The sequence below is a fragment of the Bactrocera neohumeralis genome, chromosome 6 (assembly GCF_024586455.1).
Source record: "Bactrocera neohumeralis isolate Rockhampton chromosome 6, APGP_CSIRO_Bneo_wtdbg2-racon-allhic-juicebox.fasta_v2, whole genome shotgun sequence".
In the NCBI taxonomy this organism is placed as follows: domain Eukaryota; kingdom Metazoa; phylum Arthropoda; class Insecta; order Diptera; family Tephritidae; genus Bactrocera; species Bactrocera neohumeralis.
In genome coordinates this window covers 39,493,154-39,519,450 of record NC_065923.1, presented here as the reverse complement: position 1 = coordinate 39,519,450, position 26,297 = coordinate 39,493,154, and the positions used below count along the sequence as shown (strand labels likewise).

Genomic DNA, 26,297 nt, shown 5'->3' with positions numbered 1-26,297 from the left:
ATATAGGGTATTCATACCAAATCGACCACTTTTCCCCACCCCTTTAGATTTTGTGAAACTATATCCATTTCTACCCTTTGAAAAACATTTTTGAGAATTTTTTCAAAATTTGTCAAAAATGAAAAAAATAAAAAAACTATATAAAAAAATCGGCCCACTCCGGGATTAGCATAGTTGCCAAATTAATACAAGTTTTTGTTGAGGAACAGGCGAACTTTCAAAATGACGATTTTACTTAAAAAAAAAAACCGATTATTTTATATAATTGATCGTGTTAAACTTTTTTCGTGTATTTTTTCGAAAAGTTCATTCAAAAACAAAAATTTTTCTATAGTTTTTGAAAATAAAAAAGCATTTTTGAAAAATGTTTTTTTCATCCGTCGGACAAAAATTTTTAAAAAAATTCTAAAAATGTTTTTAAAGAGTGAAAAAAAATGGATGAGTTTCACAAAATCTAAAGATCGTTCAAAAGTCGATTTGGCATGGAATACTAAAATAATCACTTGCATCAGATAAGTTAGTTTAATCGATAAATCAACAATGGTAAACGAATTGTTGCAGTAAGGCTCTTAGACTTAGTGAATAGCAACGTATTTACTAACAAAGTTTACGTCGCAAAGTGTTTAGTATTAATTATATAAGAAAGAGTAACGATCGATGCAATAAAATATGGCTGCTGCCGTTTGTTGTCGCGACTAATCGCCGGCTCTCGCGAGGCAATGGTTAGTTGGTAGCAGCTACTCTTCATTACAGTTTATCTTCCAGCTACTGTGATATTAGATTAATGAAATAAAAAACGAGTAACAAGTTACAGCCATTTCCAAGGTGGGCTGTGCTATTCGTGGCAAAGCATATGTCGTTGCTTTCGCTAACAAGCCTCACTAAGTGCAAGCTCCAAGACGCTGAAATAGAAGTAGAGAAATCGATTTAAGTGCAGAAATTGACTTAAGCATTAATTAAGTCGGAGAGCCTTCTAAAATGTTATTTTGCTTTAAATTTCATAACGTTTTCGTGACCCATCTGGACTAAGCTAATAAAATAGTAAGTGTTTAGTAGTTTTTCTGCTTGAATAACTTTTAACTGAAACCGATTTTTACAGTGAAATGTCATTTGAATGCTAGTAGACATTAGTTCTTAGTATAACAATCAGGCTTACTCAAACACTGGTAATGTTACTGTGGCACTTCCATTACTGTTACCACATTTTCAATTAACAAACTTATCCTTGTAATTTTTCAAATAACAGGTTATACTACATATAATACTCTTGCTTGTGACAGCTTATCCTGTAAACTCTTCTAGCATATTAACATGGATTTAAACGGCTACGCGAAATTCTATTTATATTGCGCTGAAATAACTAAACCAAATACATTAAAATAAGTAAACTCTCATTATTATCGAGAATTAATAATTCGTCAACTTCCTGGTTAGGTAGAAAAACTTTTATAAAATTTTTTCAAAATTAGCACTGTTTGAATTTTTATGCCGGCTTTATAGAATATATGGACTAAATGCTTAGCGTTGCATTGGAAAAAAAATCGTGAATTCAAGGACTAAAATCTAAAATCCGCTGCAAGACACTCTAGAAGAACACCTCAGGTCTTGGATATATTACAAAATTACTTTGTGGTAGTGTTGCAGGTAGGCAGATATAAAAACGTCTACTTCTAGGCAAAAGAAAACTTAATATTATCGTAGGACATCATCACAGGGTACCTACTCGAAAGACCGCACATTCACAAAATTGGAAAATTGGATTCGACGGAATGCAGACCAAACGCGGACGCTAGAATATTATATGTACGAATGCCCAGCCCTCAGCCGGATGAGGTAGGATACATTTCAAAGCTTCCAGTGGTTCAACTTAAGATACATTGTGCAGCTGGAATGGAAAAAAATTAGGTATCTTACCAATTCTACTATATCTAAGGTTATTTCTACCATAGTTAACAAAAATAGGAAGGCATTAAGCTCACTGGTGGGCCAACTCAATTTGTGCGTAATTTGGTTTGCAGTCCCGCAACATTTTCGGCAATGAAAGAGCAGCGCTAAGACTGGGAGCTCAATACATAATTTGAACAAATATCTCAGTAAATGTGGGAACCTATACATATATATGACATGCCTTTAAAATGAGAATAAACTATAATTTTTTACAAGTGATGGTCGCCTGCCCACCTTAGTGGTACCCCGGAAATTAAAGACCATTCTAAAGAAAGAAGTCTGTTGAACACTGCTGAAAGTTTCGATAATATAAGATATAACACATTCTGTTACTATTTAACACCCAGTGACCAACCCAATCATATCGAGCTACTAAATTTTTGGTGCCAACGATTTTCATGTTTTGTATGGGTACGTATATTAGCCTCTTTCTTTTGCAGTTGCCTAATTGTACAACTTATTGTCAACGTTTACCACTTAATTCAATTGCGTGCCGCCTTTTTTCTATATGTCGCGTGACTCGACTAGTTACTTTCTGACACCACATGAATTGACGTGCTGATTTACACGAAATACTTATAGGCTTCATATTGGCTGGGGAATTAAGTTGTGATTCGCAGATGAAAATAACAGCTACTTAATTAATTTATTAGAAATTTAGACTGTAGTCGAACATATGCTTTTCACATTATTGAAAGTTGAAAAAAAAATAGTTTCTGGTCACTCCCAAAGGAATGACGCTCAGAGAACTTTCTTTCTAAAGAATTATTTTAGATGCACGTGCTAAGTTGACGTTGATATCAACGAAGGTTAAAGAAATATCAAAGCTTAAAAACAAAAAATTTCTAACAGCTTATTAACGGACTTGCTAACTCTTTCTATTTTAAGGTGGTCCTCAATTATTTTGCCTTTTCTGATGTTGGCCACGTTAAATATTATAAATTTAAAATTCTTTGAGCTTATTCCACCTACGAGTTCTTATTTGTAATTCTCTTTTGAAAACTACACCAGCTTATGGCTTCACCACCTGCACTGCGGGCGCTTAACTGCGTAGGCAAAAAATTGAGCCTGAGCTCAACTTTTCAAATTTTCACTGTCATAACAAATTTTAAAAATAAAGGCTTTTCGCTCGAATTACTATTTTGTTTTGTTCTTTTGAATAGTGCGAGAATAAGAGTGCTCTACTGGTCCTAATGAATGGTGTTAAGGGATATAACTCTATTAGTTCAGCTATGTGTGGTTTGTATTAAAAGCTCTTTAATGTCTAGTGTTATTTAGCAGTTTATCAGTAATTGTCACATATACGAGAAAAATAATAAAATACTATAATAATAGTAAACTAACATCTTACACTGACTACTCCAGTTGATAATCTGGTGATAGAAGTTGTCAGTGCGTATGAGCAACATATCTAGGTCATCAAATTTAATTCATTGAGGCTAATAAATATTGATTTTATATCTTATAATGCTTCCAGAAGGGCCGATGGCTTCAAATCCGTTTAGATGACTTCCAATATAAATCACCCTCTTAACAAAAAATTAATGTTTTTATGAGAAATCCAAAACTCCCAAATCAAAGAACAAATTGTTATTGTTGAAATATATTTGGGGTACTCTACAACCCGTCGTAAAGCAAAAAATCAAGATTTTAGAAATGTATCGGTACTATCGATTGTAAAAACAAATGAAGGTTAAGAAATTTTTTACAGAAAATTTCATACAAAAATGAGTTTACACATTTACTTGTAACTTTATGATACTTGTGAAAACCCTCATTATATATTACCTGTTGCTGTAGTACTAGAACTTCGAATCACCATTATTATTCATAAAATTTCTTTATTTGCCAGTCCGTTTCGCATTGCTATTATACGATTTCAACGCAGATATACTATACATATTTATGTACGTATTTACTTACTTAGTAACGTCAAAATTACCTACTTATGAATAGATGTATTTGCTTATCTTGACCTGTAGACTTATGACTTATGATGTTGATATTTGCAATTTGCATTCAGGCAGAAAAGTAATAGGCCAGTCATATATATATGATAGAGCTGTAGACAGAACACAAACACCTACAACAAACTGTCCTCATGGAGATAAGGGTAAATTTTGGTACTTTGACATCTACGGTTTCAAATGGTAAATATTTAATAAAATAATTATGATACAAGATATTCGATATTAAGTACGTGTATGTATTTAAGCACGCGTCAAGTGAATTTTCATGCTACATAGGTAAACTGCGTTAAGCCCTTAATGCTCAAAACTGATGTGATCTCATGCTTAAGTGAAAAAAGAGTTTGTTTTATCTTATGACTTGTTTACGGCACTTTTTTTGAAAAAAATAATTCAGTTTAATCGGAACGACTCGAGCAAGAACGCGTTGCATACACAAAATATCCACCAAAATCATTCGAATAGGTTTGGAAGAGATGTAAATGTTGAAATAGTATTAGCAAATGTTATTGCCACGACATATCGACAGGTGCCTACGAAATATTGTAATGAAGGAAATGGAACTCAACACAAATGCCAAGCGCTGGGAGTGATTTCAATAAAAGTGGTAACATGCGTGTAAATGTTAAGGACATACACGACATATGTAAGCATCATCTGCTAACAAAAATAGCAATGCTTTCTTCAAAACCACATAAAAAGCGAAAAATGTTTTCGGAGAAAATTTCAAATAAAATCGTATAACAATATTTATTCTTCTTTACTGGCGCAGACACCGCTTACGCAGTTATAGCCGAGTTAACAACAACGCGCCAATCGTTTCTTCTTTCCACAATGTGGCGCCAATTGGAGATTCTAAGCGAAGCCAGGTCCTTCTCCACTTGGACATTCCAACTGAGTGGAGGTTTTCTTCTTCCTCTGCTTTTCCCGGCGAGCACTGCGTCGAATACTTTCAGTGCTGGAGTATTTTCATCCATTTGAACGACATGACCCAGCGTAGCCGCTGTCTAATAATTCGCTGAAATATGTCTATGTCGTCGTATATCTCATATAGCTCATCGTTCCATTGAACGCGATATTCGCTGTGACCAACACACAATTGTCTACTTAGTCCGAAGTAGCACCTGTTGGCAAGATATATTCTGCGTTGAATTTCGAGGCTGACGTTGTTGTTGGTGTTAATGCTGGTTCCAAGATAGACGAAGTTATCTAGAACTTCAAAGTTATGACTGTCAACAGTGACGTGGGAGCCTAGTCGCGAGTGCGACGACTGTTTGTTTGATGACAGGAGATATTTCGTCTTTGCCCTCGTCCACCATCAGACCCATTTGCTTCACTGCCTTATCCATTCTGAAGAAAGCAGAACTAACGGCGCGAGTGTTGAGGCCAATGATATCAATATCATCGGCATACGCCAGCAGCTGTACACTCTTATAGAAGATAGTACCTTCTCTGTTTAGTTCTGCAGCTCGAATTATTTTCTTAAAAAGCAGGTTGAAGAAGGCGCACGATAGGGAGTCGCCTTGTCTGAAACCTCGTTTGGTATCGAAAGGCTCGGAGAGGTCCTTCCCGATCCTGACGGAGCTTTTGGTGTTGCTCAACGTCAGTTTACAGAGCCGTTTTAGTTTTGCGGGGATATCAAATCCAAACATCGCGGCATAAAGGCAGCTCCTTTTCGTGCTGTCGATTCTGTTTTCACTGGTCTTTACTAAGACTTACCTTGGCAGTTGTCTTAAACTCACAACTTAATATGTCAACTGTCAATGTTTATCATTTGGTAAAAGCGTGTGCGGCCTTTTCCATAAGCGTTACGTGAGTTGGCTCTGTACCCTCACATCAGTTGGAGTAATTACAGAAAGTTGGAAAATAAAAACTTTTCAAGTTTAATAAAGCTGTGAAGAAAATAAGTCTGAAAATATATACATATTGTATTTTTTCAACATATTCGTTGAAAGAATGACATTTGCTGTGATCATTACCCGCACTTCTATGGCTGTTCAGGGGCACACATGTATATAATAGATGAACTTGATCAGGTTGACATCGATTTCAAAAAAAATTTAATAACAAATAATGTAAGGCATTTTTTAATTATCTCGATTTTCATTGCCCAACAAAATAGATGAACCAAATAGAAACACACACAAAGAGCAATTTTGACTTTAGCTTATGTCGCAGCAAGCTGTTATTTGTGACTCCTTGTTGAAAACATCCCCTTCAGACGTACTTAGGTAGTGATGAGTTTGTAACGAACTAAGCCTCCCATTAACTTTTTGCTGTCATAACAAAATATAAAAAATAAAAAGTGATTTTGTATGGCTTACTATACTTTTTCTTTCTTTAATACGAAGCAGTTGCTTCCACTGAACCTTGTTGTCACAAGATATTTAGTTTTGTGGCTATGTTTGAAAAGCGATTTTGTGCTTATCAATAATTTATCTTGTATTATTCATTTAAGATGAAATCCTTATAAGTTATCATAATAATTGATCAACTAAATGATTAGGATTATTACGAGTCGCTATTAATAGGCAGTGCGTATGAGCAACGTTGTTAATTACAATAATCGAATTTATCATTTGTATGTTAGGTTCTTAGTCAATTTAATTTTTTTCAAAAGACTAAAAGTTCGATAAATGTCAACGTTGAATTCATTGGCATTAATAATGCTTTCCGAAAAGGTGTGAGACACAGGAAAACAATCTGGTGCATTTTTAATCCACCATTCCGAAAAAACTTACCACACTTCCAAAACATATCGCTCCATTAGCAGTGAAAATAATATTCTAATGAAAACAACCCAAAGTTTGAATTTTTTATTTATTAGCAAGTCTGTTTATTATCGCTTTTATAACAAAAAGTACTGATGCATAAATTAAAATGCCTAGCCTTAGCTTGTTGATCAGTGACTTTGGAAGTTAGAAATATTTTGCAATTACCGTTTGGATTGCGATAGAAAGTTTATATGCTAATCAAATAATGGTATATATGTGCATTAAATTACACAGCCATGGTTCAACTTGCTGGTTTCATAGGATCTGCTAACAAATGTGAGCAAAGGGCGTGGCGTCGCTCATTTTTAAGTGAAATCCTATATCTCTTTAACCACTCTAGCAATTTGAAACAAGTTTTGTTTATAGTTTTCCTCTTATGTCATATTGTGAAAATGGGTGCAATCAAACTGCAACTACGCCTAGCTTTCCAGATAACACAATTTCACAGTATATAATTCAAGCACCAGTGCTGATCTCAGAATAAAATAAAAAAAAATTACGTCTGAATTGTGTCCTCTCAAGTATACAATTAGTTTAAATCGGACCACGAAAGTTTAGAACTCAGTACCTATGATTGATTATCGTGCATGAATAGCGTGCGTTCAATACTTTCCAAGCCCACATATACCTAATAATCCTTAACAGCTTTTCCAACACCTGAAAATATAATATTACATGTTCGCTGAAAATTGTGAGGATATAATAAGTTCGGTATATTAATATTTCCATTTGTTAATGTAGAGACAACATTTGAAGATATGTAACGGACTTTTGACTTTGAAAATATAGAGAAGAGAGAGTGAAAAAAGTTCGATTGCGTTAGCCTTTCCTTAGTTTTTGAATATAATTACATTGATTTCAGTTGTGAAACTTCCATAGTTAAATTTCCATTACATGTGTGTATAATGGATTAAGGCTGTGTGCCATTCGCAAGAAACTAGAATTCATAAAAAGCCTCTGCCATTTCTATTTCTCCCATGTTAATTACCATTGCCGGGACCAAACCTGCTCTTTCTTTAACTAACGTAAATAAATGACGAAAGAGAAGCAGTAAAGCATTTACTCAAGTATAAATGGCTTCAATTATGCAAATGTGATTGCTATGTAATTTCTTCTTATTAAATCCCTGATTGCTAAATAAATGAATATAAACATGAACATAAGACTGAAGCTTGTGTACAAATATATTCGGAATCCGTTAATGAAGTAAATCCACTCAAGTAGTTGATACATTATCTGTTAATCCTTACGAGTACTACAAACACTTTATCAAAACACACACTTATAAACATGTAAATACGAAGACGTGCATCTCAACAGAAAGGAATTTAATTGACGCCCGCGATTAGAATCAACCAGAAATGCGAAATTGTCGTTATGTGATTATGGGAAGTATGTATATTGTATACACATATTTATTATATTAATTCCTTCAAGTTATTCATATACCTTTTCATACTAGCCATTTAAAGATAACCATCACGCTGAAAGTTAAGTGAAGTAATACATCTTTAGTTATTCCTTATAGTATTCGCACACGAGTATGTGTGCTAATAAAAGCATGTCACTGTTACGAATTATCAATGAAATTTTTTGTTCTTGGTACATTCGATGCCATTATGTATGGAACTCGGTTTCTCTTGCATGACCACCACAGGCACACTTGCAGAACGCTGAATCCAATTATCAACGGTTGTCAAGCATAAATTGGACGTTATTGCTGCAAATTTACATTCGATATTCGTACGAAGATCACCAATTGTCGCTGATTTGTTGGCATAGACCATAGACTGGACGCAGCCCTACAGGAAATAGAGTGAGATAACACGTTCACCAAACTTGGTTTTCAATAAATCATGACATTCGCTGTGTGGCTTGTGGCGCCATCTTGTTGGAACCACTTATTGTCCAAGTCCATGTCATTTAATTCGGGCCAAAAATATTTGGTTATCATTGGCGGTAGCGATTCATACTTACTGTAACGTGCCGGTCTCGATCATCACGGAGCAAGTACGGCTGAATGACGCTGCCGGCTTATAAGCCACACCCAACCAAATCTTTTCGCAAAATTCGCCACCAACGTCGGAGAGATGCCCAACGCTTGGTCTATCTAAAAATTTATAACTTAGGAGCTAAGGTTTGTACTATAATAGATCTTTTAATATTTAATCAAACCCTCACTGTTACTTCGTTGGATCAAAATGTTTCAGCAATAAATGCATAAACTATACCACTACAATCAATATTTATTCACTTCCTTGTTTATTTCCTTCATTTTTCAGAAAATTATATCATAACTAAGCTGAAGAATATAGAATTGCACCCATTTCTTATTTACTTTTTATTTACTTCAGAGAACAATATTTTTGTTGAATAAAATCTTCAAATATAGTATGTATGTCCATTGACAGGTTCAGGTTTTCCAAAATAGTGCTTTACTGACGACGCACTTTTACAACTCCGAAACTTCTCAAGTCCTATAGCAGTGGATCTTCGAATGCAGACAAAATCATAAATTACCGGTCACGTATTTAGTCACCTGTTGAAACTGAAGTTGTCTGAAAAAAATACAATTTATTCATATACTTTAAGTAGAAAGGCTATGTGTGTATATAATATGAAATGAAATGATAATAATTTAGTTGATATACGACATTTCAACATTTTGGTTGGAATAGAGGATTTAATAATTATCATGAATAGTTGTGAAGTAGGTCTACATATACAAATTTTAGATTTGAAATAAGCCATTTTCGCGTTTGTTCCGTAATCTTTGAAATTGATAATTACAGTACAAGCCAAGGCCTATTGAAGTGCATTTGTAACTTTAAATTCTTCTAATATCTGCCGTCAAATAATTAGTTTTGATTAGGGATGCTCTATATTTAGCTAGTACCAAAATATTTTACTATTCCCATTGCTTGAAGCGATTTCATTGTTTTAAAAGGCTTATTTTGTGCAACATTTACTCTATGCCGCTTGTCATCACTATATTATGATTTTATATACTTGGCGTGGGCATTTCCCTAATTTATTGGCAAGGCTATAAATTTAGAGGCCTATCTTTTAAAAGTGGTCTTGTTATCGTTGATGACATGATAAAGTTAAGAATCATATACATATGCTTGTTTATGAAATTGTTATTTATTTCTGTCATTTTGAAAATGTGCACAGTTAATTATGATTCTACTGGTCTTGGAGGATAAGTATCACACTGCTGGAAGGGAATCATGACCACCATACGGAATAGGGCAACACTAATTATAATGCAGTCTCCTTTCGGGTTTCTTTTGAGTAGCAAACTAAGTGTAGAAAACGATATGGTATACCTCATATTTCGTAATGACCACGAGAAAGAAGGATCTTCGAATTACCCTAAGTAACGAACTTGTGAAAGAACTGATCTCACAGTGGATGGTATCAAGAATGCCCTATTTATCAGATTACAAGATCATTAGGCTTGCACTGTAAATTCTCTATCCCTAGGAATACTAACTGGGATACTTTCTCGACCATACTCCACCAGTGGCTACGCATATGGTAACCCACTCGAATTGGGTTGTTGCAAAAAACTGATTCACTACTAACTTAATCCGATGCGCGCGGGATACTTTCAATAAACACAATGCGCCTGGAATGGATGGTATTTCCTATGCATTTCTTCAACAGGGAGGGGACTTACTAGTATCCCATATTTTTGGACTGATGAGAGATAGCTGCCGAAAATTTTCGAGTCGGGTAGGATGGCAAATTCAGTTAAGCTAATTAGTATCTGACCCTTCTTGCTTAAAGTTATGGAAAATATAATAAATAGTGAATTAAGTTCGAAATTCAGAGTATGACGTGTATATGCCATTGGCGCAATGTATACGTGCCTGACAGTATCGCTAGGAGTTGTTATAGAACTCTCACCGCTCTACATTGTGATCGATCAAACTTCTAAAGAAATCACTCTGCACCTAACGGCATTTGTTAAGCAAATCCCACTAGCCCTCTTCCCAATGGACAGCATTACCAAAAGGAAAAATTTTCCTACGAAATTTTGAATCATCCAGATTTGTAAAATAAGATGAACCGACTACATACTTTACTTATTACTCAGAGAAAATACTATTCACTAGTACACAGAGGGATCGAAAATCACAGAGGCATTGATTTAGGCATTGCAGGCACCAAGGTCTCAGTGCCCATGGTCAGTTTTCCGAGAATTTTTCACACAGAAGTTTTTGCAATAGATATAATAAGTGTGATATGGTCAACCAACAAACTACCAGAATGAGCGTTTTGATATTCAGCGATAGTCAAGTGGCACTCAACGTTCTATCAAATTAAGTCAATTGTTACAATTGTAGAACGTCTTAACCACTTATATAGCTTTAACCGAGTCCACTTAAATTGGGCGCTACGACACAAAGGTATAATTAGGAATGAAATGGCTGATAAGCTTGCTTGCAGCAGCCACTCCCAGTCACGTACGCATAAGGAAATTGTTTTGGTAATAAGTAAGTGCAGAAAGAGAGAAAGAGATCACGAAATACTTGCTACCGGTGGGGTAAAATATCAAGAGCTTCAAACAGATGATAGACCTCGCAACAGAGCATCTGCTTCTAGAGCGCGTGGCAATCTGCATCCAAATTTCCTTGCAGGAGGAGCGCATCGATACTCATGCTTATACGAGTATAGCTAAAGGTAATATGCAAACTACACTACGGTGGTCAAGTGCAGGTCTCTATAGTCTATATACGAGTATTACTAAATGTAATTTTAACTAATTTTTTTAATTATGAAAATTATTTCTATATGCTCCTTTTGTACACAATAATTGTTATGCTGGTTCCTTCGTAAACACTTATTTATTATTTAATGACATACATATATATTTGAACATAAATGCAACAAAAACAGGCGAACGTTTGCATAATGATATTTTTTGTATCTAAATAAACTGCATTAACATAGACAAACCCACGTAATTATTTGCTCTGTGTTTTAATCACATTTCTACTTTTTTGTCCTATTTAATTTAGAACTTGTAATTATTTAATAACGTTAGCATAGTTTACTGTAATAACTTTTGACTACGTGAGAGTAATGCACGGATATAAAGTTTCGACTTAAATTTAACTAAAAATGCACAGAATTATATATGTAATTTTTTCAGAAATGTTATTAATTCGCTAACTTATTAATTAGTTAATTTAGTCTTCAAAACTTGAAACCATTAATCGACAAAAACCAAATAAAGGCAGCTTCAATAGAGTGTAAGCTTTTGATGGACACATATTAAAATTTCTAGCCACTAACTTAATGAATGAAACTAAAATTTCTGTAATTTCAGTATTGCAGTATTTAGATATAATATGCTTATTAGATTCGCCTTTATTCTTATGCCCTTTATCTGATCTTACCTACATAGACGATGTGAATTTTTAACCGACTCAATAGGTGTACTGAATGAATTAAAATTATACCCATCATACATATTATACATAGCCTCATTTAGTTTTATTGTTACATACACTGGCTCCAAACTCCACCAAAAGAGCGAACATTGATATTGAGATGATCTATTAGAGTACCGGATATCATTATGTTATTAAAATTGGGGATCAATACCGTTTTTTCTTACTTTATGGTCTAATTATAACATTTGAAAATTTTTCCCTCAACGGCAATTCTTGGGCTTCGCAATGGCCCGATTTCGCTCAATTGCAATACCAGCCTTCACAGAGTATCAAGTCATACGCGTACTATTTCTAAAATATATTCATATATTAAGTTATAACTTGTATAGGCATAAGGCAAGCTAAATACTCCGCTTTAAGAGTGGCGAATAAATGTAATTTGTATTTTCCCTGTCACAGTGCTAGGTGCGACAAAATGGCCAACTGTGAACAGAAATAGCAGCGACACGTGACGGAAATGATTTCGCAAAGCCAAAGCGAAAGTGAAAAAATGGGAGCTGAAGTGATAAATTACTCAAACAAAAGAACAGCTGCTTGTGTAAGCATTTGACTACCAGTTGCATCAACTAGTCTGTGGTGGATTTACATATTGCCTGCGGGTAGATTGAGGAAGTACGTGAGGTGTATGGATAATTCATTGGCATTACTTTAATTTCTTCATCTAACATATGTTATAGTTGTCCGATTTGTTTTATTTTCATTGTCATTTTAAAATACGTGCCAATATACGTACATATACATATTCTACAAAATTACAAGCTCTTAGTTTTTTAATTAAAAGCAAAATACATGTTCTAGTTGTTCGATCTGACCGATTCCGACAAATGATCAATAGATTATAGAAATCCAGTTGTATATTAAATTTCATTCGGATATCTCAGAAACTGATAAAAAAATTTTATTATCCCTAAGAGATAAACGTCGCCTTAAAATTCACTGCCTCGAAATCGGTTTTAGACCCATAGACAAAGTTCTTCAGAGTGATTCGTTTTCCAGCTTATTTTTTGGGTTCCTGTAAATCAACCCTATATATACTTATATATATTCTATATATCTATCTTTTATATAATGTATTATTTCATCACAACTATTTTCTCGTTGCCTTAAGCCTCTCACAGTACTCAATTTCATGCTTTGCATATTCATAACATATGTGACAGAAGAAGTGCAAATGTAATAATTGTAATTTGTATATATGTACTACGTCATTGGCAATTGAGCGCAATTTATATTCAACTAACTAACAACTTTTTATAGTAAATTTGTATATAATGCATCGCACACTAAGCTTTACATACACGCAAAACCCCGTTTTAAATATCGACCTCGCACTGTAATTTGAAATTATTTTGGTTAGAAAACCAATACAAATATTTTATAATCCAATAAACAATCACAAAGTCAACAAACAGTTCGTACAAATCAGAGTTCTTGCATTTAAACTCTCTTTCATCGCATATAAAGTGCTAAATTTGTAAAACTTTATCTCCATTTTTACCCTTTTCGTCCTTTTTAAAGATTTATATCCGTTTATATACCCTAAACAGTGTATATTAAGTTTGTCACGAAGTTAGTTACGACCAGAAGAAATCATTGGCGACCCTTTAAAATACATATAGAAATGATTGTCATGATGAGCTGAATCAATTTAGCCATGCCCGTCTGTGTGTTCGTCTGTCAGTCTGTGTGGTAAGTGTGCTAATATCAATTTTTTGAAAATTTGGTCAGAAAATTTGCACACGTTGTCGTCTCCAAAAAACAGCTAAGCGGAATCACTGATACCAAAACACTATAGCATATAACTGAACAATCAAATAAAAGTCTTGGATCATCACGCAACATTTTTTATTTGACGAGATATCTTTCTGAAATTTGTTTAAGCCAACGGTAATTTCTCCAAAAAAATTGTTTAAAGGGAACTAATATAACAGATAGCTGTCATATAAACTATGACAAACATTTTTTTTTACCCTATCTATATACTATAAGAAATTCCCCTCTTAAGGTTATTAAAGCTTCGGTGCAGCCGAAGCTAATGCTTTCTCAATACATTAATATGATCTAGATCAAATGGATCCGGACCTCGCCAGTCTTCAGTGGTACAATTATTTACATAATACGTTTACTCAAATAGAGGCAAGCACAGGTTTAGTTGCTTTACGTGCAGTTTCAGAAAGTTAATTTTGTTCAAGTAGTAGCAGCTCATGTTAAATTATTGAATAAAGAAAATTTTCTCATTCCTTCAACTTATATTGTTGTCTACAGATTACGAGCGACTATTTCGAAGGCATTTAGCTAGGTTCCAGTGTCTTTTAACTCGTTAAAATTGTGAACTAACCTAATTTGTAATATCATAGCAAACAGGAGAATAGAAATGAAAAGCTTCAACTAATAAGGTGAAAGTTAATAGGTTCCGCGAATTGGCTAAAATGACAATAACGCAATCACCGAAATAAAGCGGTCATAAAGTGAGTATATTTGCCTAATTACTCTAATATGACCGTCAACGGGCGTTTGTTATTATCTTTCCGACGTAAAATGTACTTCGGTAGTAATAGAAATCGGTAAGTAACTGATTCAATAAGTAAATTACATCCATTGTGGTCTTTTATAAACGTAAAGTTATTTCTTTTAAATATTAGCGAAATTTTATTGAATAAATTAAGTTTGCGTTTAAGTTTTCAGGTTGATATTTCTTAAAAGGTGAGTAGTGTTGATGTAAAACTCGAGCTATGAAATGCAATCTTAAAATAAAAGGATTTGTAGTTAAAAGCGTGCAATATGGTACAAACCTGTAATTTAAGTGATCTTCTTGGGCAAGGTTCTTGTTGATTTAATAAAATATTACGTATACGCCAAGGATGGCAATTCAAGAAGATCGCAAGAGCATGTTTCTTGATATATTTGTGTTTGTGTTGTGTGTGTGTGAAACAATATTTTTTCGCAACGAAAATCAGTTAACGGAAATATACTAGACATTAGTATTAGGATTAAGTTAATTTTTAACAAGTGCATTGAGTGAAGAAGTGTATTTTGTAAAAAAAAATGTTTTACTTAAATTTTTCTTAAATGTTTAGAACGTTGAGGGAACTTTAAATTAAAGTAATTAAATTGTATGAACATTTAGGGAGGTAAGGTTTTTAAAGTAAAAAACAGCATTTTTTGCGAATTTATTTCTTATATATGGATTGAGTAATTTTATTTAGGCATTTTGTTCATTATTGAGCACATTTTTGACAATATAGGGAATTTGTTTTTGCTCATTTGCTAAAATAGAATTTTTCCTTTCAAGACTTTCTTTAAACTGAACTCTTTCTCTCCGTTGTTGTATGTACTCTTATCTTGTAATATGTAAACCGATCCCGTAGGCTGTAATGATATACTAAGATAATTATATTAGCTCGTATAGCATAGTAAAATAAGAATACATCAAAAGCTAATTATGTTTGCCGTTGACAGAAAACTGCACCTTTTTAAACGAGCGTATGTATGCATATAATTTAAATTTGTTATTATAAATAATGTAATTATGATGGCGGTCGACTGTAGCTATTCCAGGTACAGGTACAAAATAAGTTTTTATTGAATTTTGAATTGGCCATTGCTTTTTACATATTTTGACTGAATCTCTGGATATGTGGATGCCATGCCAATAGAACTGTTCGTCTTTTTTTTTAAACAAACCAAATATACACCCATTTTCGACTTTTGTGTAGGAATCGAAGTGCTGCTCAGTCAATGCGTGACCCATTGATGATTTTACGGATTAACCCATGATTTTCTCCGTTCAGGATTCATAAAATAAATTTATTTTTCATCGCCAGTGACAAGTTGATGTAAAACTGATTTTTTTCGTGTCTTTGAAGCAAGATTTCACAAGCGTGGCAAATGTTATGCCAACCAAACATGAAAACAAATTACGGCTGGTTCACCACAAATCTTCACTAAAAACACGTTTGTATCTTACGGGGCATCTCGACAGGATAAAATATATGTCTTACTAACTGTATTGCCGTGCCTATTGCCTGTGGAGACTCCACATTGCTTATAGTTTACAATATATGGCAAAGTAATTAGTATGCCATATATCGTAAGCTATAAGATGTCACTTCAGCAGTTTGACAGCGCAGTTTTCATTTCTATGAAAGAAGATGCAACATATTTTCAAAAAATTAATATTTAGTTTAATATTGTTAATTTACAGAAAAATTATGCAAATTGGGTTGGGAATAAGCGAAATCTTAAATTTAACAAACTTATACTAGCAAAAATCAAAATATCATTGCTCATTTTAAATTTATTATTTTAATTGGTATATAAAATTTATGCCACAATTATTATATAGTAGTCCAAAAATATGAATTCTTATTTTTCCCAGAAATGCATTTGTAAAAAAAAGGATCTTTATCCTTTTTTTGTTTTCCACATAAAAAATTTAAGGAGTTCAGGAGCTCAAAACTTGCGCTACATCAGCTACCTATCCGACGGCATTTCGCAAATGATAAAATAAATTTTTCAAGATCTCAAAGCATGCGCTACATCAGCTCGAACCTACTTCCCCTACACCTTTGCGCAAATGATTATGTTATGATAACAAATGCCCACATACAGATTTGGCAATGGCAATAGCAATAGATTTGACAACTAGTAAGACATAGATTTTATCCTGTCGAGATGCCCCGTTAACGCTCACTTCATACCGGTTCAGCTGGTATTTGTAACAACTACAAAAAGTGGACAAATACTCGTATGTCGAAATCGGACCTTCAGCACGATGCAGAAAATTTTCTAATCCAAAAATCTAACATGAAAGGTTACAGGAGTGAGAGTAGAGTAAGATTTAACAAAGATACTATATAAATTTACGTATAACACACCCAGTTTTATGAATGACAGCAAATATATCTATTCTGCAGTAATGGAAAGAAAAAGTCGTTGCAAATTAGGAGTCCATTAAATTTTTACCCAAATACTTATATGTCCATATGGAAGTTAGGGTGTCTTATATAAACTTTTAAGAAGTGCCGTGCTTTGTTTAACATACCGGCATGAAAAGAGCCAGTATCACAAACACCAACGCTTAAGTAAATTATAAAAATATTAATTGGCTTGCGGAGGATAAACAAATTATGCTAATGCCTTCATATACATACATACTTACATATGTATGTACTCATATTTTGTTTGAAAGCAGAGACCTCTGCAGGAGTGAATTATACACCGTATTCTAACCTAATGCTGCACGTCAACAGCAGAGCCTTGTTGTTCCAGTTATAACTGGCATATGTAGAATACTGCTTCATACAGTATATACCCAGAGTACACAAAAATGCGGTACATTGACATTTAAATCGTGTGATGATTAATTCAAGCGTGGAACATAAGCAAAGCAATTATTTATATTTCCCCGGTTTGAAAAGTGATGTTTTTGTGATGTAGCGATTACGTATGTGAACTCATATGTGTTTGCTTAAATATACTTTCAACTTGCCACACTTTAAACTTTAAATATACATGTATATACATATGTTTGTAATTATTGCAAACACATTCCAAACCACATTTTAATATTATATCTCGCTTTTGCTGCTCTTACCGAGCCTTTTTTTTCTAATTAATAGGTCTTTTCGAAATGCGAACAATGAACATGAATAGTCAACTAAATGCTACAAAAGTACTCATGTCTGCTGTTATGTGCGCCAAAGCATTGACTTGGCGGTTACTCGAGTGGGCGTTTCAGAATTTTAAAAAAATTTTCCAAATAAGACTTTCATAAATTTGTGAAAATTTTTGGGAGAACTTTAGAGCAAAGCTAATAGTAATATAATGACATAAATATGTACACAGAAAATAACTTATTAATATGAAGAAGGAATTAAACCAATTTATTAAAACTGAGGAGTTACTAGTGCGCGAATATACAGACGTCGAACGTGACATGGTCACATCAACTCAGCCCGCCACTTAATTTAAAGGGTCTCCGACGTTTCCTTCTGGGTGTTACAATCTTCGTGGCAAACTTAATATACCTTGTTTAGGATATAATAACTTTAGTAAATATTTTTTTTAGTACCGCTTGTGATTTTTATTGTAAAGCCCTTAGAGGTCACTACTAAACGATTTTCATAAAATTCACCAGCAGCTCTTAAGCCAATTGAAACATAGCCTACATGATATTACAAGACGTTTTTTATTTAGTCAGTATTTATATTTCAATATTTTCGAATTTCAAAAATATAATTTATATTTCAATAGTTACAATAGCGAAGTGTTAAAGTGACAGAAATTTTAAAATCAGTTGAGGTAATCAAAACTAGTATGTATTTGCAAACACAGTCTGAGCCTCACTGAGCATTTAAAATTAAGTTCTTGCAAGTCATAAATATTCATAACTCAACTTTGGCATCTCCTCTTGCTTTAATTTATTTTTATTTTTTGTGGAAAAAAATCACTTGGGAAACAACCCAAGAAAGTTGCAGCAATCACTTCAAAACTCCAATCAGAAATGCAAATTGTCCTATTGAAAAGACTTTTCGTCCAGTTTGTGGTTAGGAATTCATTATATGTATTCAACAATAACTGTTCGTCTGTTTTATATGTATGTATCAAATATATTTTTGACGTTCAACCAGTTAGTAAAATATTTTTTATTTCCTTTACAAAAGATCTGCATGCCATGTTCTCGTATTTTAGCAATATTTTCTTACTTTAACAATTAAATTAACACCTTATTAGATGCAAAAGAGAAACTATTCATTCACACTAGACACTCGACGGCAGGTTTGTGTATACCACATACATACATCTGTAGATCATCTTTTGGCATTCCATTGTATCATGCATATACCCACAAAATTAATACAACACTCCTTAGCATATACATGCTCACATTCAAACACTAGGTCACATCTCCTTGTTTGTGTTTTCCGTTATTATCTTTATAATAAGTTTTTCTTATTCTACGCGCGCAATGTTCTTTTCACCACAACTGTCGAGAGTGAAATGTTTCGTGAAAAGACAAACTTGCACGAGCAACAGGACTCACGAAATTTATTATAACAGTATATTGCATTGAAGTTCTCTCTAGGAACTCTCTTACTCTTGTAGTTAACAGAGAAAATGTAAATTCAGCACGCAACTCCATGCATTGTTTCTCCACGCTTGTTTTTATACCCTGAACAGGCTATGTTAAGTTTCCCACGATGATTTTAACATCCAAAAGAAAACGTGAATTCGTGGAAATAGTAATGCCAGTGCCTTCTTACTACAAAACAGAAAAATCAAGTTAAAAATACAAACTTAGAGTTTAATACCTCTAAAATGTTACTCTATCTCTACGTATATATGTACATAGTTTCATAATACTCTTGCAATATGTGGCTACAGAGTATAATAGTTTCACCCAACTAAAGCGATAAAGATTTAGGAGGTTATAATTACATACATATGCATATACGAGTCGAAATTCGGGTGAGTCTCTGTCGGTACAATTCACATAACGCGACAAAACTTTGCATGAATAATGTCTGTAGAGTGTGCTACCATATCGCAAAAAAAACTTTCCAAATAAGAAAAACGCCACTATGTACTGAATATTATGACCCCAGTACTTATAGTTGACCTTTTACAACAAATTTCGGTCAATGTGTGAGAAATTCAGGGATAATCTTTCCCTGACAATGTTATATACATATGAGTGTCGAAAATGGGATCAATACTTCATTTAGCTCTCACTTATCTAATAACGGGTGATCCAAGTAGTAGTAATTTTTTCAAAAGCCTGTTTTCGACAGATCACGAGTGAATCGTGTAAAGCTGTTATGTTATTTTTTATCAGCATTGTTTGACGCGTTGTGACAAAAATGAAATTAGATCAGCCTTTGGAAAATGTCGGAATTTAATTGTAACATATACATATACATACATATGTAACTACACATTCGCAAATATATTTTGGTATAAATTGGATTCAAGCGGAGGTTTTTTGTAACTCCTTATTATGATTGAAATTATTCTTCTGTTATATTAAAAAGTAGCAATATTTATATTGCAATTTTGAACATCAAAAGAGCTCTTGCAATTAATGTTAGCGCTTGCAAACAGTGTACATACTTCCAGGATTATCCTTCATCTCGAATGATTCCAATCAAGCCATTACACTTCAAAATATTCACAATTTTATCACATCGAATTTAAAACTCTATACGAAGCAACTAATCTCATTGCTTGAATAGTCGAATCAAGAGGCGGGCACAAGCAGTTGCGCGCTTTATCGCTACGTAGTTTTCGCATTATTGTAGAACAATAGGGCAATTCAGAGTCTTGTGCATCTAAGTTTGCAAAATTACGCAATTGACAATATTTACCATCAACAATGAACGTCTTTTTCTATGGTTTCTTTGCAACCACAGCTGATCGGTGAGAAAAACATTATTTTTAAACAAAATGTTCGCATAAATTGGAAAACATGCCCAAAAAAGTTTTAGGAAAAATTAGCTGACGCTTTAATTGATGAAGTTCCTCAAGAAATTATGGACATTGAAGGTAAGACATTTTTTTAAGTGGAATTTCAGTTAATAACAACTTTCTTCTAGAAATCGAAAGTGATTATGACGCAGTGGATGGAGAATTGGCTAGCAAATATCTGTTGTTATGGAATGTCGTTGAGAAGTTTACAGCACAATACCTAAGTCAGACATTCGGCGCAATAATATTTTGACAACACCGATTCCGCCAATTGTTAAGAGTAGATAGAGACCAATATAAGATGCAGGTTGATTTAATAAAAAAAATGAGAAATTGAACAATGCACTTTCATGTAAGCAATTTTCTGTCGAATTGCAATTATTTCTATTGTATTTATCTCTTCGCAAGCCGTAAAATAAATATCGATTTTTAGGACTTATTGCCATCTTTTTACGATTTGATCACAGTGTGTGAAGGGACCGTTATTCATTTATTGTTGCACTTCTTGTTTACCTCTTCAATTTGTGCAAACGGTGACAAATTTTTCAAGGCTGTCCATCATAATAGGTTTCCCTTTTAACTGTGCTTTTTGACAAGCCACGCGAAATTCCAATTATATTTGATGTTTCCCTTGATTCCATGCTTTTAATGGTCGCTGTCAGCTGTGAACACTTTAATTGCTGAATGATTCGTGTAAACGATTCGAACCTAATCAACAGGCGTTTTAAAGTGGTGGCTTGAGAGATTTCATGCTTTCAATATAAAAGTAAGGTTTAGGGTGATCCTTTTCGAGGTACCCTACTTTTTTAAAGAAAAAACACAGAAACTTCAAATTAAATGGCAAATATTTATTATCGTTCGAAAGAAATTTCTTTGGTGTTTATTTTTCGAAAATTATCTCTTTCGAGTATTTTCATGACATCTATATTTGAATTCCTGGCACTGATGAGACCAGTCGCTTTCCATTATCAACTCAATAAAAGCGTGAAATTTAAAAAACACCATTCTACCCACATTTTTACCAAATTTAGCAGCCGAACTGTTAATATGATAAAATAAGTCGAGGTGGATAATACATATATATTGTTTTGTCTGAGAATGGTGGCCATCGGGAGATATTTGGATCATCTTGTGTAGGTGTTTGCAAATGTTAGTTATATCAAATAGCTCTTGAATAAAAGGTCATACTTGCTTGCTTCATAATAAAGACGATCATATTTGTTCAACGATAATTGGATGGAGATTATTTATGACAATTTGATTGTTGAGAGTGTGTATGATATTTTAAGTTTAATATACATATCGTCACCTGAAATGCAAAATAACGTAACAACATTTTCGGAAATTTACAGTGGCATGAATGAAACACGAAATAAAATGGAACATGAGTGAAACAAAATTTTAATATTGGTTAAAACTAGTTTATATTTGATCGGAGAACCAGAACATGTTCAATATATGTAATATTATGTATGTAGTTTGAAGTAGTGAAGCGTAATCAATAAGACATTCAATTTCGAATTTTTTGATGATACGTTATTTTGCATTTCAGGTGACGATATATAACAGCAATTGTTTTCATACATCTTATACATACATATGTACGTATATAAAAATGAATCGCAAAATGTGTTGCTAAGCGCATAACTCAACAACTCCTCGACCAATTTTGCCAATTCTTTTCTTTAAATGTTCATTGAAGTTCAAAGATGGTTCTTGCGGCGAGGAAAATTGGAATAATTGCCGGAAAACCCCTAAAAATAGCCCATTTGTTTTTCCCATACAAACGAATGAATATTTGTTTGTTGGTAACGCTAAGAGAACGGCTGCACCAATCTTGAGGAAATTTTCAGAGGTTGCTCGTTGTGGATCGGGAAAGTTTTAGAAATAAAAATACCTTATTCTTTTTATTAGGAAAAGTCGGAAAATTGGACTATTCAAAAAAGTAATTTTTCCATAGAAATTTCTTTCAGTTTTCGTTTGTTTTGTTTTTCATTATTTTGATTTGAATCATTCATTTACTGTCGCTTGCTTTTTTATTTCGGCTATTCAAAAGAAAAATTATTGAAAATTATGCAGTGAAAACTTTTTGTGTGTTTCACACAAAATGATCAAGTACAGATTGAAATTTTTTAGGAAGCCACGAAGAGGTCGCGCTAATATCGATCGGCGTTCTTTTTGCCATCAACATATGGCAGCCCAAGACACATGAACGAGTACTCCCAGGTTGTGATGACATACGTATGGAATTATGGATCGCGGTCAAACAGCAAAGCGATCGTCACGGTGTCACAGCATGACTTTTCAAACAACACTTACGATGTTTGATGGACTTTATCCTGAAGCAACCTATGGTATATGTATATGGTGCTGTTAGATGCTGGATGTACTCTGTTGAGTTGCAAAAAGAGGTTTGCTGCACGCGAACATTCTTTTTTGGATGGTGGATGGTGCTTACACCAGATCAAATTGACGAAATCATTTCTGCGGAAATTCCTGATCCAGAGAAAGATCCAGTTTAATACCAACTAATGAAAACCAATATGGTCCATGGATCTTGCGGACACCACAAGCCCACTTCGGTTTGTATGTCTGACAATAAATGCATGAAACATTATCGACGTGAACTGATGATGGATGATTCACTCTATCGGCGTCGCTCACAAGACGACAAAAGCAAAACATTTAGCATTCAATTTAGAGGCGTGAATATCGAAGTTGACAACATATGGATAGTACCATATTCGCCACTGTTGCCTAATTCACATTCAAAACTCATGTCAATGTTAAGTATTGCAGTTTGCTGAAATCGATCAAATACGTTGGCTAATACGTTACCAAAGAAAGCAACGTGGCGATTATAGGCCTTGAACGAGATCAGATTAACAGGTATCAAATCGGTCGATAAGTGAACTGCAATAAAGCAATTTTTGGGATATTTACTTTTGGAATTCATGAAAGGTTTCCGACTGTTGTGCGTCTCGCGGTTTACTGCGTATTGTGATGGTTAAGTGTGTGCAACTGTTTGAGAAGCATGCCAGCAATTGCAATTGCTGCAACATGATAATCACTGGAAACAAACGATGGGCAATTTGATAGCTACTTCACATGCCACTAAAGCTCGCATGCTTTTCGCGAAGATCATTTTGACATATCAGCCTTCAAATTAGCGTCAATTACGGGATACGTAAAAAAAAAATGATGTTGCCGATGACATTTTACATTGTATTCGCTAAGAATAGGAAATGGGCAAATATCGGTTGATACTTCTAGTGGTTTGATATCAATTAATTGTCAATTCACTTCAACGAAAGATGAACTCATCACGAATGTTTATCCGAACATTGGCCAAATTATCGTAACTGTGATTAATTGAGTGCACGAGCAATTTTAGCTGCTTAAAATACCGATGTTAATGACTTAAACTGGAAGATTCAAAGTTAAATTCCCGGAGGTTTGCGCTCATACAAATCGATCTATCGTACTGACCATGAAAACGAAGCCGTGAATTATCCAGTTTAATTTCTAAATTCTTTGGAGAGGCTTGGTTTCAAAGTAGGATCGGTCGTTATTATGTTTCACAATCTTCATGCGCCGAAACTGTGTAATGGAACCTGACGGATTATGACGCAATTATAAAATACAAGGGGATAACCATTTCGGTTCAAACGTATTCAGTTTTCAGGGAAAATTGCATTTGCGATGACTCTCAACAGGACACAAGGATAGTCGCCAGAAGAGTGTGGCATAAATCGGGAAATGCTATGTTTTTCACAAGGTCAGAAATACGTGGCATGTTCACGAGTTGGAAAACCATCTTCTCTGTACATTTACGCATCAGAACAGAAACCAAAAAATGTTGTTTATCAAGCAGCGATACATTGAAAAAAATGTAGAAATATCGCAATTAAATGATTTTCAACACAATATAAATTCAACTTTCTTTTCATTTCAAAACGCATAATTTCACGCAGGACAACGCTTGCGGGGTCAGCTAGTTACTTATAAAACAGTAAAAAAGTGTCGAAATAATTTGAATAAATATTAATAATTTTCATTGCATAGCGTACCTATTACGTGTATGAGTCTGGTGTGGCAAGCTTCTATTATGTTTGCTTACAATGGAATAAAGTGAAGTTTAAGAGAAAGAAAAATAATCTTTTTACAAAGTTTCTGCCCTGATTCGTGACATAATGAATGAATAATATTTACACAACTGAATCCAGTCGGCTGTACACATAGTGGTTGCTGCCCCGTGAGAGTCGTTCGACTTTTCCAAGGCCCCAAAAACATAAAGATGGTCATTCAAGTTTTAACCAGTATTTTTGGAAATCACACTGAGCACAGTAAATTTTCATCGACTACCTTGACGGTGGTAAAACAACTATTAAACAACGATTAGAGAACGAACTCAAAGCTGAGCTGTATTTTTAGGCAAATGACTTTTCATACTAAAAAATCTATAACAAAATCAGGGTACAAGTAATATTTGCATGTTAATTTACGCACACGATATATTTATTACCATCGTGTTTCTTTTTAACTATTTAATATTTTTATGCTTTAGTCCCTAACTTCTGTTCCTAAACGATTCTGCATAGCATTATCGTATTGCTCCAATGTTAGTACCTGGTCACGTGTATTTATTTTATCATAAAAAAATGTATTTACATCGCTCTTGACCAGTTTTGTTGATGATGTGAGTTAACTGTGACGACTGCAGCGGGCTGCTCTCTGCTTTCAAACTTTGGAAAAGTTTACTTAATCTTTTGGGGGGAAATGGTGAATGAGTAGCCATTTAACATTGCCTGGCAACCGCCTAAAGACCTCCATACAAAGTTAATTAAAAGGTGAGCGGTATAAGTTAATACTAACCAAATGTATTTTTCAATTTTAGACGAAAGAATATCTTTAAAAGAAATATGTATAGATGACTTCATTCCTTCTTAGAAAGGTTTTCACAAGCTCGTTTGGGAAATAATAAGGATTTTTATTAAAATCTAAGATAATGTTTGATGAAATATTATGCTGTTGATTATATCAAATTTGCTGTTATGTATCAAGAAGAGGCTAATTTATATTATAAAATTGACCGCTGAAATATTTCGAGTTATTTCCTTGCCTTGCCGTTCCTGCCTTCATAAAGGCAATACCAGATGCGGAAGGCCAATCACCCACTCACCTTAATTACCGATACCGAAATGTTCAGCCAATTCCGGAACGACGAAGTCAAACGATCAATGCCTATAATTGGTTCACAAATGATGCTTAACCTAAATTCATAGCCTTTGCAAACAGTAAGAAGAAGAAGAAGTGCATAGAAAATCAGCCAATAGTAAAATAGGTCAACAAATAATTTCAAATAGCCACAAAGGCGCTTACGCTAATAAATTATTCCTTCGAGGGCTGAGTGTTGAACCTTTGGAAAAGGGTGAAATACATTCCGAAGCAAGAGGAGAAGAAAGGAACTAACGCATATTTATGCATAAATTGTTCTTGTCTTTTGCGTTAACCAAAAGGGAGAGTGAGGCAAATATAGCTATGAACAACCGTTCTGTGTTTCCTCTCGTGACATAAATGCACATCGAAAACAATAAATGCGGAAATCGCTTCAAAAAAATTAATATTCAATGTCTATGTAAATAAAAAATATAACTTTTTCTTCGAAGTTTAGAAGG

The 26,297-nt window shown here is 33.9% G+C and overlaps 2 long non-coding RNA genes across 4 annotated transcripts; one reads left to right on the top strand and one right to left on the bottom strand.

Annotated features, from left to right (window-relative positions):
• Positions 1–584: 584 nt before the first annotated feature.
• Positions 585–2,804, top strand: LOC126763595 (uncharacterized). The gene is made up of 5 exons (XR_007667635.1): positions 585–1,041; positions 1,100–1,166; positions 1,247–1,434; positions 1,501–1,644; positions 1,702–2,804. It is a non-coding gene; the product is annotated as an uncharacterized LOC126763595 (long non-coding RNA).
• A 6,107-nt stretch (positions 2,805–8,911) lies between these two features.
• Positions 8,912–19,139, bottom strand: LOC126763594 (uncharacterized). Of its 3 annotated transcripts, none has more exons than XR_007667633.1 (2): positions 18,861–19,139; positions 8,912–9,246 (listed from the first exon to the last, which is right to left on the bottom strand). It is a non-coding gene; the product is annotated as an uncharacterized LOC126763594 (long non-coding RNA). The 3 variants fall into 3 exon arrangements; XR_007667634.1 differs by having other exon boundaries at positions 18,915–19,139; XR_007667632.1 differs by having other exon boundaries at positions 19,043–19,139.
• Between the last annotated feature and the right edge of the window lie 7,158 nt (positions 19,140–26,297).